At 42.1% G+C, this 16,501-nt stretch overlaps 1 long non-coding RNA gene across 1 annotated transcript in view; it reads left to right on the top strand.

Annotated features, from left to right (window-relative positions):
* Window positions 1-1,735, top strand: part of LOC124247706 (uncharacterized) — a 32,856-nt gene extending 31,121 nt beyond the window's left edge. Inside the window, exon 3 of the long non-coding RNA XR_006890795.1 lies at window positions 1,359-1,735. This is a non-coding gene — a long non-coding RNA (uncharacterized LOC124247706). The remainder of the gene's footprint in view (window positions 1-1,358) is intronic.
* The last annotated feature ends 14,766 nt before the right edge of the window (window positions 1,736-16,501 follow it).

A 16,501-nucleotide genomic window follows, 5' to 3' on the forward strand; every position in this document is an offset into this window, starting at 1 on the left:
GTGATTCTGCCTTAAGCTAAGACTATCTGGGTGCAGCCTGACCATTTGTTTGCAATTGTTTTTCTGGGGTAAGTAATGTTTGAGATTAGACTTACATGACCAGAAATGTTACGTTCCAGTAAGTTAGAATTGGGAGCTTGTGGGGCCGGTCTGGTGGCGTAGTGGTTAAGTGTGCACATTCTGCTTTGGCAGCCCGGGGTTCACCAGTTCGGATCCCAGGTGCAGACATGGTACCTCTTGGCAAGCCATGCTGTGGTAGGTGTCCCGTGTATAAAGTAGAGGAAGATGTGCACAGATCTTAGCTCAGGGCCAGTCTTCCTAGCAAAAAGAGGAGGATTGGCAGCAGATGTTAGTTCAGGGCTAATCTTCCTCAAAAAAAAAAACAAAAAAGAATTGGGAACTTGGACAAAAATCAATGAGCTGCACAAGTAAAGGAAACAAGGATATTTAAGCATCACTACCTGTGGAGGTCACAGATGTCATGGATGCAGAAAGCAGGATGCAGGGTGGACTGCAAATCACACAATTTTGCTGAAGATATTGGAAAGCCAGTGAAGGGGATGCTGATTTTGGGAGAGCTGCTTTGTGTTACTAGAACCCAACTTATATATAATTGATTACTTGTTTTTCTGCTACTCAAATGTAATAAGTTAGCTTTCCTCAATTTCCATGCCCTTTCTCAGAGATCACAGGCCTGGCTGAGCAGCACATATGTCTTTTCCTTCTGGACCAATAGGATTCTTGGATTCAGGACTTGGGAACTGCTACCCAGAGAGTGTCCTTAGTCTCGGTTGGGTAATGTCAAGGCAATGGTGGGGTGACCACGTCTGAACTAAGTTGTGTGTATGTGGAGATGTGGAACAAAAAGATCCTGTTGTGGTGGGAAGAGAGAGAGAATGAGAGGGAGGGAGGGAGGAGGAGAGAGAAAAAGGAAATAGAAATGAGTAGAGAAATCTGGGGCAGCCTGCAAAGGAACCAGATTCCTCTACAGCTAATAAAAAATGAAGGGAAAATGAGGTGATAGATAGTGAGTCTTTCACCTACAGTCCCTCATAACATTGCTAGATTCAAAATGGATCTTTCTTGCTTAAAATGAATAGCTGACTTGGACAGCATGTGGCTTTGTGAATGCAGACTTATCTTTGAAGAGTAAAATGTGTGGATGCATCACAATTTGCAGATGATTTAAAACTTACCTGCAGCTTCTTTGACTCCTTCCATTGAGAAGTGAGGCTTGTGTTCTACCTGCTTAAATCAGAACATGTTTAGGACGACTTCAACCCATAGAACACGGTGGAAGTGATGCTGTGCTACTTCCGAAGCTTGGATATAAAAGGCCATGCATCTTGTTCTTTCAGGGTTCTCACTCTGGGGCAGCTGCCATGAACGAAGTCTGGCGATTCTGAGACCACCACGCTGGAGAGGCCACATGTGGGTTCTCTAGTCAACAACTCCAGCTGAGCTCTTAGCCCACAGCCAACATCAACTCCGGCCACAAGAATGAGCTGTCTTGGATGCCCAGTCTTCAGATGACGGCAACCCCAGCCAACATCTGTCTACATCTGCATGAGAAACTCCAGGCAAGAACTTCTCAGCTGAGTCCTTCTCAAATTTCTGACCCACAAAACCATGAGCAAGAAAGAAGATAGGGGATGTCTACGGACCCATACAACCAACACCCTCTGCCACGACTGCTTGACTAAAGAAAACTTCTCTTTCTTGCTACCACCAAAGATGGTCCAGTAGGCAAAAAAGTTATACTCAACTTGGTTGAGTATAATATTGGCTAAGAAGGTCAAGGGTATTTTTTTATAGTTCAGTCACTGTATGGACTAGCAAACACCTCTCCTTTCTGTGCCACAAGTTGAACTCTGAATTCCCACTTGTCTTTTCACAAGTTTATAGCATGAATCACCATGTGTGGGGGGCAGGGTGGGAGAACGGGTGAGAGTGCATCTGGGCCAGGGCAAAGTTGGGAAACCGCTCCTGGGAAAACTCAGACAAATGTCTCATGACAGTGCTGGGAAGAGTCAGAACAGTGGGGCAGGAGAAAGGAGGAAGAGGAATAATGTAGAGGAAGAGGCACCACTTGATTGTGTGCCAACCACCTTGGTCTTCAGAGGCAGTGGGAATTCCAAAGCCCCTCAGACTTAAACATGTGACTTCTTTAAGACAATCGCTTCATTGGTGCCCGACTCCATCAGATCGCAGCTCCAAGCATGCTATTTCACGAACGTTTTCTGATTCATGGAATCAATTATGTTGCCTTTTATGTACCAGCTAAAAGCTCAGTGTTAAATTGACTGCTATCTAGATTTAGTCGACATGAAACAATTTATATTCAAGAGATATAATCCAAAGGGTATGCTATCTGTTCATTCTTCTAGATCTGGGCTCGTACGTGCACAAGTCTCAAGAGGCCAGGCCAGCGTGGCAAATGAAGGAAGCCTTCTGACCGAGATGGTGATGCACAAATGACCCATCCCAAGCATCAGTGACTGCTCAAGGCTGTTCAAAGGCTATGAAGAAAGCGATTTAGTTTGCCAAATATTGCAACCTTTTGAAAGAAACTCTAAAGCTGGATTTTTATGAAAAATCTGATTTTCGAATGTTGGCAATGAATTAAAATTTTTATTAAACAGCCAGTGCGCCAAATTCAGCCTGTGCCAGCCAGTTTGAATCCTTTCTGGATTTTTAGAGTTTTATTCCTGCATCAAGCTAGCTCACCAGAAAGCAACATACCAAAGCTATATTAGCTTGACATCTTATAGAAATACGCATTGAGCTTTGCTTGAATAGGCTGTCCTTGCCTTCTATCAATGTCTATTTTCTATGCAACATTTCTTATATAAAGATACACACAGCAAATTTCTACTAGAGATCAGTAGGAAAAAGAAGTCTGTCTTTCCAAACAAACTTGTGTGCTTCCTTTCATCAGATAATTAGAACTGTGTGCCTCATTATGTTTCCTCACTTGGCTTGACGTCTAAGCTCATAGTTAAATAGGGTGCTCATACAGACTCCGTGTTTCTGGTATCAGGAACTTTCACTTTTGTCTAATTCCAAAGAGTTTCTAAGTTTTACTTTATAAGTCTGTAACTTACCTGCTTCTCACATGGCTTCTTACTATTAAGAGATCAAAATCTTTTTTGGGATATATGCAACATGTGTATGTCACGTATATCTATATTACACAACAGACCATGTTTTATATGACATATGACATATTCGTGACTCAATACTCTTTTTACTGCTTCATACCACTTTTCTACTTTGTTTCTTAAAAAATAAGTGCAATAAAATGTTAAAGAGTAAATACTTTGCCCAATTACATCTGGCTGTCTGGCTATTTGACTATCTTAGAAATATTCCTTCGGACATCTAAGGTATGCCTTTTCTTTTTTAGTTTTCCCATATCTCAAATATTAAAAAATTAAAGATAATTAATATATGTATGTCAAAATAATTTATAGTTTCATCACCCAGTGACTACTACCATGAACAAATTTTATTTTCTTCCATATTTTTTCTATGTATATTTACTATAGATATATATACTATATTTACTGTATAATATTCACTACATAATATTTATTATATGTGTATATTATATGAATGATTTATGAGATCAGACTTTAAATACAACTTTGGAATAGGATTTTTCTTTTTAGTACTACATTAAGCATTTTCCCATGACTCTAAACATTTTTGAGAAAATGCTTTCAAACATTTTTATAATATTCGGTTATGTGAGCAAACTTTAATTAATTTAATGCTTCTATTGTTAGATATTTGAGTTATTTCCCATTTTTCAACACTGAAACAGCACTACTATGAATGTAAATATTTGCATGCTTCTCATAATATTCCTTAGGGTAAATTCCTAGAAGGAGACTTATGAGGATCAAAGGGCACACCTTTTAAAAAAATACCGGCAAATTACTTTCCATAATGGTAGTATTAATTGAATCAGTATGTAAGTGTCCCTGCCTCCTGACACTCTGTCAAAGGTGAAATTATCACCTAAAAAATCTTTTGTTCATTTAATAGACAAAAAATAGAGCCTTATTATTTTCTATTGCATCTTTTTGATTAGAAATGAGGTCAGGGGTGTTTTTGCTTTTTGAGTCTTGGCATTTGTCTTTCTTCTTGGGCACACTGCACATTCATATCCTTTGCTCGTTCTTGTATTGCAGTGTTAGTTTTTTTCTTATGCCTTAAAAAAAAAAGACATGTGGGCTAGAAATTATTTCCGTGACTGTAAGACTTCTGTGGACTATCTGAAAAATCTCAAACTTCAGACCAAATGTTTCCAGACTAAACTCTACTGGCCCCTTCCATCCAATTATATACAGATCTGCAGTTTATTGAAAGGGAAATTCTACTGCTTTGTAATAACTCTCACTGTTGTTTGCCAAAGTTCAGTTCCACAAATTGGTAGACACTGAGATGAGATCCACACTTTTTTTCGCCCCCTCTGAGACAATGAGCACTTTTATTTCCCCATTCAACAGAGCCAAGCGCTGCTGCATGAAAGAAATCCTATTTGCCATCAATTCAGTTTTCCATGTGGGACTTTCCTGATGGGGCTTTCTTGATTCTTACTCATTCTTTTCTTTCCTGGCCACCCCACCCCCCCCCTTCTAATAATTTAGAGTTCTCTTTCCAGAAATATCAACCAGGCGGGTACAGTTTTTCAGTGCTTCCTACTCCAGTGACGTAAAACACCCACAGAAATTTTCTGCTAATCCTGAGTAAAACAAATAACAATATGTCAGAAATGCTCTTGAGGCCAGATCGTGCAAGTCAAAACGCACACCCACCAGTAGCAAGACCGTCGTTGTGGTATGCATGTTCTTGAGGGGCAAGGAGACAGCTTTTGCTCAAACCTCATATAGGCTGTTATTGAAAGAAATCAAAGATATTTGTTTTGGTTTGCGGGGCTGGAATTCATGCCTCAAAATAGATACAGTTTTCTTAGAATTTAGCATTGCCAAAGAAGCAATTTGTAAGCTGTAGTAGTGAAATAGGGCACAGTTTCCTTTCAACTTCATTATGTGCATATTAGGTTTTGTTATTGTGTTTACATAAGGCATTTCTTTTGAAACACTATATTTAGTAGAAATAGAAAAGCAAACATATTTAGGCCCCATCACTGTCTCTGTTTGGCTTTGGCAGAGACAGGAAGGGCCACAGAGTTTGTCATTGTCTTTGCTGGGCTAGCCTCCATGTGAGGAGTCTGGGTGAGAGCTCCGGACTGGAGGCTCCAATAGGCGAATCCTCGAGGGCCTTCCAGGCCACATGGACGTCTTGTGAAGGAGTCTATTCTGTTGATTTGGTGCCCTGAAGGCTGTAGGAAAGAGTGCAAATAAGAGAAAAAGAACCGTCCTCTGACTCCGTGAATATCGCTGTGCACAACCCACCGTAGCCCCATCCTACCCTTCCATTCTACCTCCTAGAGCTAAGCAGCTCCCAGGAACTCATATCCCAGCCACTGAATTGATCCAAGGTATGCTTTTTGAGAATCCAAGACAGAGGAAGGAATAAAACATTCTGGTTATGGAGAGGAACGGATCAGAGTTCTCTGAAATAACCCCGGGTTGTAGACTGCTCACAACACGGATGAACCATCACTGAGAGTGGGCCTGGGAGTGAAAAGCGAAGCTGGGACACCAGAGAGCGTGTTCAGGAGGTCTTCTCTGAGCCGCTCATGTTGCGTTATTTCTATTGGGCATCTGTTGGTCTGGACTCTTGGTTGAAGGTGACCAAATCAAAAACTAAAACCAAGACAAAATTAACTCAAGCAATAAAAGTAATTTATTAGCTAATGTAACTCAACAGTCCAAGAGTAGGACTAATTTCTGATATGGCTGGAATCAGAGGCTTAAACACGATTCATTTTGGGCTCCGTCTCTTTGAAAGTCATTCTCCCTGGGTGAGCACGATATGCCAGAAGCTATTTAAGAGCCCCAGCCTGCCAGTTTCACCACCTCAGCAGGAAGAGAGCATCTTTCACTAAGAAAGAAAGATAGGGAGGACTGAGGAGGACGGAAGGCGAGCCAGCTTGGATTGGCTGTCTGTCCTTTAACCAAATGGCAGAGATTTACATTCTAGATTACACATACATTCCTAAGTAGGGGAGCAGAGTCCCCCCAGGAATGAGAAGTTTCTATTGTCAGAAAGACAGGATTCTGTTGCTTGAAGAACCAATGCCATCATAGTCTACTTCATTATGGTGTGGTAGCAAAGGCACTAGGCTTACAGCTGGTCCTGTCCCCCTCTGCCTCCGTAATGCTGGGTCACCTTGGGAAGACAGTTCTCTAAACCTCAGACCTTTTAGCTGTTCAGTACAAGAACATGCACACGATCATTTCAGTGAGACCACTGTGTGAAGGACCCAGAAATAACAAGAATATAAGGGATATTGCTATTTTCTCTTTCTGGACCCTGGAGCTGGCTATCGCAGGTCACCTGTTTACTTGTGTCTAGGACACAATTTAATTTGTAAGGTTCTAAAAGGGAAGGTCATTGCTTAATGTTCAAACTGAAGAGCTGCTTTCAACCTACCCAGGTGTTCAGGCAGCGCATCTGCCTCCCACCTGCTTCACCCAAGTGATGCAAAGAAGAGTGTGTTGGTTTCGGCTTCCTACTCATGATCACCAGGACATTGAGAGGCACCGCTCTGTGACGCAGCCTCAGTCTGAAGTGTTGGGTTTCTATTTGCTGACTCTTTTGGAAACTGTCTTTGACTTCCGAGAACCAAAGCATTTGAAATATTCATCTTTTTTATCCCTACAAATGGAATAGGAAGATTGGCACTTCTCCTAAAGCCTCAGCCACACCTGCTGTTTATCCTGCACTCGGGCAGCGATGACTCTCCCCTAGAGTTCATGGCATTTCCTTTGACACATCAAAGTGAAACTCCTAGAAGTTAGAAACAACATGTCTATTGTTAGATGAAGAGTAAATACCCCATTTCAAGGTGAAAACTAAAACACCAGGTTGAATTTATTTTTGAAGTCCTAATACCTTGAATGTTTGGGTTTAGAGACAGGGACAACTGAATGGACATTGGTGAAAGTGTAAGCTGTCATTCTTGTAAAGCCGTCCCCTTGGAAAAGGACAATGTCATAGAGATATCTCAAGAGAAAAACAGACCAATTGACTCCACAAGAGTTTTTCCCAAAGGAATAGCTTGTCTCCATATCCAACTGTTCACTCGTCTCCCTATCCTCTGGGTTTTCCCCTTAAGTGTATCCTCTCCATTTTCTTTCCTGCTGCCTTGGTTCTGGCTCTTTCATCTACCTGGATAGTCCCACCTAACTCATTTCTAATGCATTCTCTTTTCTAATCTTTCTCTCCAAACTTCCTTCCTCTTAGCCTCATCTAAGTGCACATCTGAGGACTTTTAGTATGATATGTCCTTGGGCCAGTTCATTAACTCTCTGAGACTTAGTTTTCTTAGCAGTTAGTTCAAAGGGTTATGTGAGGATTAAGTGAGCTAATATACGTAAAGTGCTGAAAAATAGTGTCTGCCACATGGGAAGTTCTAATTAAGTGCTGGCTGCATAAGTGTTGGCTATTATTGCCAGACCTTCGTGGGCTCCAGCTTAAAATCCTTCATCATCTTCTAATCAGGGAAGATGTAGCTCCTGTACCTGGCATGCATCCACTCATGGCTTGGTCCCTTCCTATAACTTCACCTTTTCTCTCACCCCCCTCCCTCATGTGCTCTGCCCTCTGTGCTCCATCCACACGCGGACACTAGATATATTTCACCCACATAGTTTCTTCTACCTTCTCTCCATGACTGCTTGGGGAATTCTTCTCATTCTTCAAGGCTGTTCACCAGTGAAACCTCCTCTAGACTTCTCCAGGGAAGACTTAAAGATGTCTTTTTTGTGCTTTCTTTTCTTGTAGCACTTATCCTACCACACTTAAAAAAAAAATGGAAATAGCTACTGCTCATTGGGTATCTAGAATGTGCCAGGGACTTTATACACGTCATTTCACTTAATCATCACAGCAAAAATGTAATTCCTATTATACAGATAAGAAAACTGAGGTTCACAGAGCTGAAGTTACTTGTTGAAGGAAGCAGGGGTATCAGGATAGACATTCTGGTCAGATTCTGGTATCCATAGTCATCTGACTACACGCCATCTTCCTTTTCAGTGTGGTTACTAGTTTCCTTGTCTTCTGTCCTCTGAACCTCTGAGCTGCCTCAAGGCCTTCTTGACAGTTCTCTCACTGCTCGTGGAGGAATCTGTGCCCAGTAATAGTCCCTGTGCGCTATGCACCCTTGATGCAGAAAGTCCTGCATATCCTTCTCCACTGCTAAGTGGGAACAGTCACTCTCATGTGTTTTCTTCCATTTCTGATCACTAACTGGATTTTTTTCTTCTACATCAAAGGCTCTCCTACTTGACTTCTGACACTGATTCTCTAGAAGTAATGGTCTTCCAGTTCCTGTTTGGGAGGAGAAGATTCACCACGGCTGCACATATTGAAATACTGGGTACATCCTGCCTGACGTGACTCCCTGGGCTCCACCCAGCAGCTTTGGCCAGTGTCGCCATCTCCTGCTTCCTGAGGAGAAGGAAATCAACAGCAGACTTCTTGCAGGCAGAGACAAATAATGATTGAATAATCGGAAGAAGCAACAATAATCATCTATATATTAGGTAGAAATTGAAGCCAAGGAATAGGCTCCTCAGAAAGGCCAAAAATGACTGATCCTCCATTTTGCTTCTAATGAGAGACTCGTTAGTGAAGGCACATAGCGGGCAAGGGTGGATGCAGACGAATGGATAATTGTTGTTTGAAGAATGGATTGAGACCCTTCCTAGTGCCGTCATCTATCTACATGCTAATCAAGACAGTGGCGATTGCTCTGTCCAGCCAGACTAGAGCTGAAGGGCCTTTCCTTCTGATAAACCTTCCACTCAATTACTCATTTTTCTTCAGCCCTTGGAAATTTAATAACTTCTCTTATTTGTATCAATCCTAAAATTAACAGAAAATACCTTTCTTCAAGAAAATGAGATAATGGATGCAAAAAACTTTAACACAGAACTTGGCACATATAGAATGCTCACTATGTTTGCTTTGTTTTTCCATTCCTCTCTTTACTGAAAAAAATGTTATTAATACCAATTATATACGATCCTTGAAAATATTTGTTGCAAAACTAGATTCTCCATGACAGCACTAAAGGAGGAGGAAGTCTGGTGCCATTTTTATAGAACTACATATAGACTATAAATAAAATCAAACCTGTGTGAGAGCCAAAGGTTTCACCAAGGGAGACAATGCCTTTTTGTCCCTGTAGTCATATATGGAAACCTTGACATCCTCCAACTACTGAGGAAGATAGGATACTGGGACTGATTTCTCTGAGTTCTTCAGACATGTGCTCGCATTCAGAGGAGGAGGGCTCTGTGTCAGATGGAGACTTGCCTTTGCTCCATTGGGCATACAGTGTGGTCTTGCAGACCATGCTCGACCCTGTCCGGTTCCACCTAGAGCTTTTCCCAAAGCTGACATCCTTAGGGTTCAATTGTTCTCTTACAAAAAGAAGTCCACCTCCCCAGTCTGGAAGCATTTCCCTTTCAATCTGTGGAAGAATTAGTACTTGTCGTTGTCCCAGCCAGCCGCTTTCTTGGATTAGCGTTTCCAGGCCTTTCCAGGCTCAAGGAAACTTGGCAGCATTGTTTGGCAGCTCCCTAAGCTTACTAGAAATACCAGAAGCCCACAGTTTGCATGATGCTAATTAAGTTTTCAGCTCAGTCTCCAAATCCCTATAGTGTTTAGAAGATCCAGTAACTTGGAAAATATCCTATATAGAGATTGACGGAGAAGACACCAATCCCTGTCCTCCCCCAAAACAGGGCTGCAGAATTCACAAGTAACCCTGACAGGGGTGCCCCCCACCTTCAAAGAAGTGGTCTCTTTAGTTGTGTGTCTCCACTTGTAGTGACAGTCCTCCCCTCATCACATCATTTTCTAGTATCACTTCCTGAGGCGCCTCCGTTGACTTCTCTCCTTCTCCTTTGGAAGGGTTTGGTTTTCACTGAGCCGTCACGCTCAATAGGTGTGGTGATACTCTAGGTGTTCAGCCGCACCTCAGGGGTGTGGCAAGACTGGGTACCTGTGCCAAGTGGCTTCCCCCACCCAAGGTGTGGTGATATCACCTATTCTTGCCACATCTTGGAGTATTTTATTAATCTCGCACTGTAAGTCAGCCAAAACCAAAACATACTGGTCTGGTGCTTTAAATCCTCCTTTGACAAGCTTCACAATATTGGTTACTGCTGCATGGCTCATATCATATATCAAGCGTCAGGCTGTGAATTTTCAAATTTTTGTGCTAATTACTGCAATATCTTCTAAGACAGAAAATAGCAAGTGATGAGACTGAAGTGGACTAGGAGATGCTGGACTTTCCCCTTTACTTTAGAAATTCATGCATTTATAGAGGGTACAAATTAAGAAATGAACTTGGTTAATGTTCCCTAAAACTGTGCTTAAGAACATCTTTCACTTGTTAAAATGCTTTTCTAATTTATCAGTTTTGTGGTAGGTACTGACTTACTGGCTTCAGCCATGACTGGAGTGCTGGGGACCAGTCCTCTTCTTTGAGCTCTGGAGTTTCGGTGCCCACATGGATGGCATCACTGCTGATTCAGTGTAGTCAGGCCTTAGCCAAAGGCTCTGGGCCAGAGAGGTGGGTCGACAGTGACCCAGCCTCATCCCTAAACGAGTGCCAGGGGAGCAGCCAGTCTTGCCCATTGGGAAACCCACAGCCTCTGATTGTGCCTAGCATGGAGTTAATTCGTTTCCAAGGGAAAGAAGAATAAGGATAACATCAGTTTCTTTCTTGGAATGTTTTTGGTCTTACTGAAGAGTCAAAACTAACGTGAGAATTCATCAAGGGTTCATGGTCAATTATATGGTATGGATTATGTGTTTCATGGGAAAGCAGAGAAGGCAGACGTCAGGATGGATTGGAATAGCCGGAGAAGGCTTCCTGGAGGAGCAAGGGCTGGGACTAGGTCCAGAACAATGGGTACAGTTTGAGAAGGTCCCGTATAAGGATTTTTATAACGTTCAATGTATCACTCTACACTAAACATTGCTTTGGATGTTGGAAGATATAGAGGAAGCAAAGCAAAGTTCCCCATCTTCACACACTCGGCTCTTTCCTGAGCTGCTTGTGAGAAGTAATTTACAGAACACACAACTCAATTTAGGAGTAAAGTAAACATGTTGTATTAATAAGAAAACATTTATAAAGTATTAGTGGGGGAGGGGCTGGTAGAAACAAAGATGAAGAAATTATCTCAATCAAGTAGAAGTAATCAGATGAGGATTAATTTCTTTTCCAGTTAAAGAATCCTCTACAACAGGAATTTGCAGACTGTAGTCCTAGGACAAGATCAGGTCCGTTGCTTGTGTTTGTACAGCCTGAGAATGGTTTTTTTATTTTTACATGGTTTGAAAAAATCAAAAGAATAATGTTTCATGAAAAAGTAAAAATTACATGAAATTCAAATGTCAGTGTCCATGGCTAAGTTTTCTTGGAGCACAGCTATACTCATTTGTTTAAGTATTTTCTAAACTGCTTTTGTGCTCCAACAGCAAAGCTAAGCAGCTCTGAAAGACACCATATGTGATGCTCTCATTGCTTTGTGTTGCCACTCCAGGTACTGAAAATTGCAGTGGTTATAAACTAACTATGTTTTGAGTCCCACGAGGATCACTGATCTGTGAGAAAAAAACATTTTCAATGATGAAATACATATAAGCTTATTGCAGATCAGCATTAACAGATAAATATTTGCAACCAATTTTGATGATAGGGAACACTAATTTTAAACCCCAATTAAGGAAATATTAGCCCCTCCCCCTAAAGAATTTCATTCTTATTAGCAGACCAGTATTACAAAAAAGTTGTAGTCAACTGTTATTATATTTTGAGTTTTGTCCACAAAACTGTGTGAATTAGTTTTCTCTCTTGATATTTAAGTATCTACATGGTACCTTTGACTTTGCTTCTTGGCCCACAAAGCCTAAAATATTTACTATCTGGTCCTCAGAGAAAGTTTGTTGATTCTTGCTCTACAATAAGAGTTTAGACCTGAGATATGCTTTAGGACTGACTGTGGTTTATTTTCTCTCCCATCTAAACTGGTCTTTACAGCTTTATGAGGTAGTCAAAACAGATACCATTATCTTCATTTTATGTAGAGACTTTTTTTTTTTTTTAAGGATTGGCACCTGGGCTAACAACTGTTGCCAGTCTTTTTTTTTTTCTACTTTATCTCCCCAAACCCCCGCTGCACATAGTTGTATATCCTAGTTGCATGCCCTTCTAGTTGTGGGATGTGGGATGCCGCCTCAACGTGGCCTGACGAGTGGTGCCATGTCCGCGCCCAGAATCCGAACCCTGGGCCGCCACAGCAGAGCGCGCGAACTTAACCACTTGGCCATAGAGCCGGCCCCTATGTAGAGACTTTTAAAGTTGAAAGAAGTTGACAGCTATGTCCTGTCACTTGAGTAGCCTGCTTAGTTTTAGAAACGTACATTGAATACTCACAGCCATTTCTTGGGAGTGAAATAACTTGACACTTTGAAGATGATCAAGATGCCTGGTGTAATAACTCTGTCTCAGGGGAGGAAAAGGATGGCTATACCTGGGAAGCAAAGAGTCTTCTGTGAGTGGAAGGATCAGAACCACAGCTCTTGCTTGCAGAGATTCAAGGCCTGGGAGACCTGATATGGTGGGTCCATAGTGGTGTTGAAGCTCCAGCATTCAGTTTGACTGAATATGGTTGTTCATTTTGACCCAGTGTTATGAGTTAAATTGTATTCCCCCCAAAGATGTTTAAGTTCTAGCCCCAAGTAAGTGTGAATGTGACTTTATTGGAAATAATGTCTTTATAGAATTAAGCAAGTTAAAATTAGGTCATTAGAGTGGGCCCTATTCCAACAGGATTTGTATCCTTTTAAAAAAGGGAAATGAGGACACAGAGACAGACATGTAGAGGGAGGACAATGTGAAGACACAAGGAAAATGCCATCTGAAAGCCAAGGAATGCCTGAGGCCACCAGAAGCTAGGAGAGAAGCAAGGAATAGATCCTCCCTCACAGTCTGTAGAAGGAACTGGCATTGCCAACATCTTAATCTTGGACATCTAGCCTCCAGAACTGTGAAACAATAAACTTCTGTTGGTTAAGCCACCCAGTTGGTGATGCTTTGTTACAGCAATCCCAGGAGACTCGCACACCTGCAGTCTCCCTAGCACTGTGGATACGCTTTGGGGACAGTTTGTAACTGAAGAGCTTAGCAGTGAAGACCTGAGTAAGTCCCGCCCCTGGACTTGGCAGTCTGGACTCAGTGGGCAAGAATGACCAGGACAAGCATACAGGAGCAGAGAGCAGAGTGCACAGAACCCTGAGTGACACTGAGCGGCCACGTTACTCGTGACCTGGCCAGACTCTAGGTCTCTGCACAGTTTGGGGCCTGCCTGTGCCCCTGGACTTCTTGATAATTTGCTGGGTATTGCTCAAGAGAGAGTGACCAGATGGTTGGTTAATGAAGCAGGTTAAATTTTAAAACAAATAATAAAAAAGAGATGTGACTTCCTTTGTGTTTCCAGTTTGGGAAGCAGCTCTTCCAGTTAAATTTCTACGTGAGGAATTAGCCACATGCAGTTTCTGAGATTCTGCAAGCAACATGGCCATTGAGGAGTAGCAACAAACAAATGAAAACATAGGTGTCTGGCCTCTGACCCAGTCCAGATTCATCCTACCCACCATGGATTAGTTACAGGCTTTTAGCTGAGTTATACAGAGTCACAAAGATGATCTTCATCAAGAATTTAATTTTAATGAATTTTGCTAAGGACAGCAATATTACTTACAGAAACATATTCACTAGGGAAAGGTTTAAGCATTTCAAAGCCTATTCACAATTGATACACATTTATTAACCAATTTAGTTCATTTTACCAGAACTTGTTAAATTTCTCCTGAGCATGGTTGGTGTTGACAAGCAATAAATTTGGCTGATTAAGATTTCTCAACATTTTATCCTCAGACTTGAGCTTCTCATCCCTACATGGAGAGATCCTTTTTGGTGGGTGGGTCTGCTAAAACATGAGTGTGTGCATCTCCCTCAATTCCTCCACCTTGTCTGATCAGGAAGTCACTTACAGGTAAGGACAACGCCCACCTCCATATTTGGAATGAGTTTTAAAATACCAAAATGCCATTTCAATTAGCCACGATATGTTCACCCAATATTTACGAATAATGCTGGATTTGAACCACTCTTGAATGTCACTCTGGGTGGACAACTCAGCCATGAATAGGTTTTCAAATTTCTTCTGCATATTTGGACATAGTGTGGGAAGCCCTCCTGTTTGAAGCATCAAAAGTAGCAAGACCTGGGGCTGGCCCAGTGGCGAAGCAGTTAAGTTTGCACGTTCCGCTTTGGCCTCCCGGGGTTCGCCGGTTCAGATCCCGGGCATGGACCTAGTACAGCTTATCAAACCATGCTGTGGTAGGTGTCCCACATGTAAAACAGAGGAAGACGGGCACAGATGTTAGCTCAGGGCCAATCTTCCTCAAAAAAAAAAAAAAAATAGCAAGACCCAAAAGCAGTATTTTTGAAGGCACAAAGTTGAAGCTGGAGTGAATGTGACCCAGAATGTGTTGCTGGTTACAGAGGACCATCTATATTTAGGAGAATAAGCAACCTGGGGACAGCACTAGCTCTAACTTCATCATGCCTGTTGTCATCACAAAATAAGGGTGAGAGTCTAATTGCTTCCTCTAGCCCACAGTGGAGCAGTCACCCATCTAGTATTAGGTAATGGCTTAGCTGAGTTTGTCATTGATAGACATTTCCTTCTCTGTTTCCTTCCTCCTCTCCTCCTGCCTCTTGCTGTGTGACTTACTGAAATGAAACCCAGGGGAAAGGGAGGAGAGACAGAGAGGGCCTTTGCTAGTGGTGACACATAGCAGAAGCAGATGAAAGTCTCAGGGCACCACTGATGCGTGATGCAGAGGTTAATGTGCATACCCTATGCAGGTTGTGAAGCAAACAGCTTAAATTAATGAACCAAGAAATACCCAGCTCATGGTAGGGAGGCAGCATGGCAGAGGGGAACAAGCCTGCAGAAGATGGAGATGATTTCACTCCTGGTTTCAACATTGCCCAAGAAGGTCTAGAATATATCTCTTCACAGCTTTGGCTTCTGCTTCTTGTCTGTAAACTGAAGGGTCTGTGCTGAGAATTTTCCAGAGGTTCTTGTGTCTATGTGAGTGTGTATGAGAGAGAGTGTGAGTGAGTGTGAGTGCAAGTATGTGTGAAAGTGTGCGTGTGTGTTGGGGGGAGGAGGAAGATGAGGGTGGTAATGAACAGAGTAGTGAGTTCAAACTCATTTTTCTAAAAATCATAGTCAAAATTTATGGACTCCAGATCATTTTCCTGACACTGGCAAATGATGTTGCAGCTTGAGTCTGAAGGAGTCTGGAGGCAGAATTTCTTCTTTCTCAGGGGACTTCAGTCTTTCTCTTAAGGTTTTCAGCTGGTCAGATGAGGCCCACCCACATTATGGAGGGTAATCTGCTTTACTCAAAGTCTACTGATTTAAATGTTAATCGCATCTGAAAATACACCCTCACAGCAACATCCAGGCTGATGTTTGACCAAATACATGGGTACGGTGGCCCAGCTAAGTTGACACATAAAGTTAGCCATCACAAGGAAATAAAGCCCATGTCACTCAGCACAAAATAGAGCCAAGATTTGAACTCATGGCCTTCACCTCTCCCCCTCTTGCCTCTGTCAGTTCCCAGTGTGTCTGTGTGTGAATGGCCCAACCTCTCTGCTCCCAGATGTCTCAGCAGTAAAGTGACCACTCAACTTCTGCTCTGCCTACTTCCTAGGAAAGTAGTGACCCCAGAGGGTAATGTATCCCAAAGCTCTTAGCATCATGTGAGCATATGTCAGTAGCACTAAAAATATAGAGTCATTTCTTCCCCATTGCCTCCATTTAAAATGATTTCTTTGGGAATGTCAATCAGCATAACCCTTTTTAGAGGACAGTTTGAAATTTTCTTTTAATATAAAAATGTGAATCCCCTATGATCTTACAGTTTCACTTCCAGGAATTTTTTTTTTTTTAAGATTTGCAGCTTTTGCGTGTGTGGGGGGGTGGGGATTGGCCCTGAGCTAACATCTGTTGCCAATCTTCCATTCTTTGTTTTTTTCCCCAAAGCCCCAGTACATAGTTGTATATCTTAGCTGTAAGTCCTTCTAGTTCTTCTGTGTGGGACGTAGCCACAGTGTGGCCTGACAAACAGTGTGTAGGTCTGCGGCCAGGATGTGAACCAGCAAACCCCAGTCTGCTGAAGTGGAATGTGTGAACTTAACCATTTGGCCATGGGGCTAGCCCCTAGGAATCTTATTTTACAAACAGATGAAGATATG

This window comes from Equus quagga, chromosome 11 (genome assembly GCF_021613505.1).
Source record: "Equus quagga isolate Etosha38 chromosome 11, UCLA_HA_Equagga_1.0, whole genome shotgun sequence".
In the NCBI taxonomy this organism is placed as follows: Eukaryota; Metazoa; Chordata; class Mammalia; order Perissodactyla; family Equidae; genus Equus; species Equus quagga.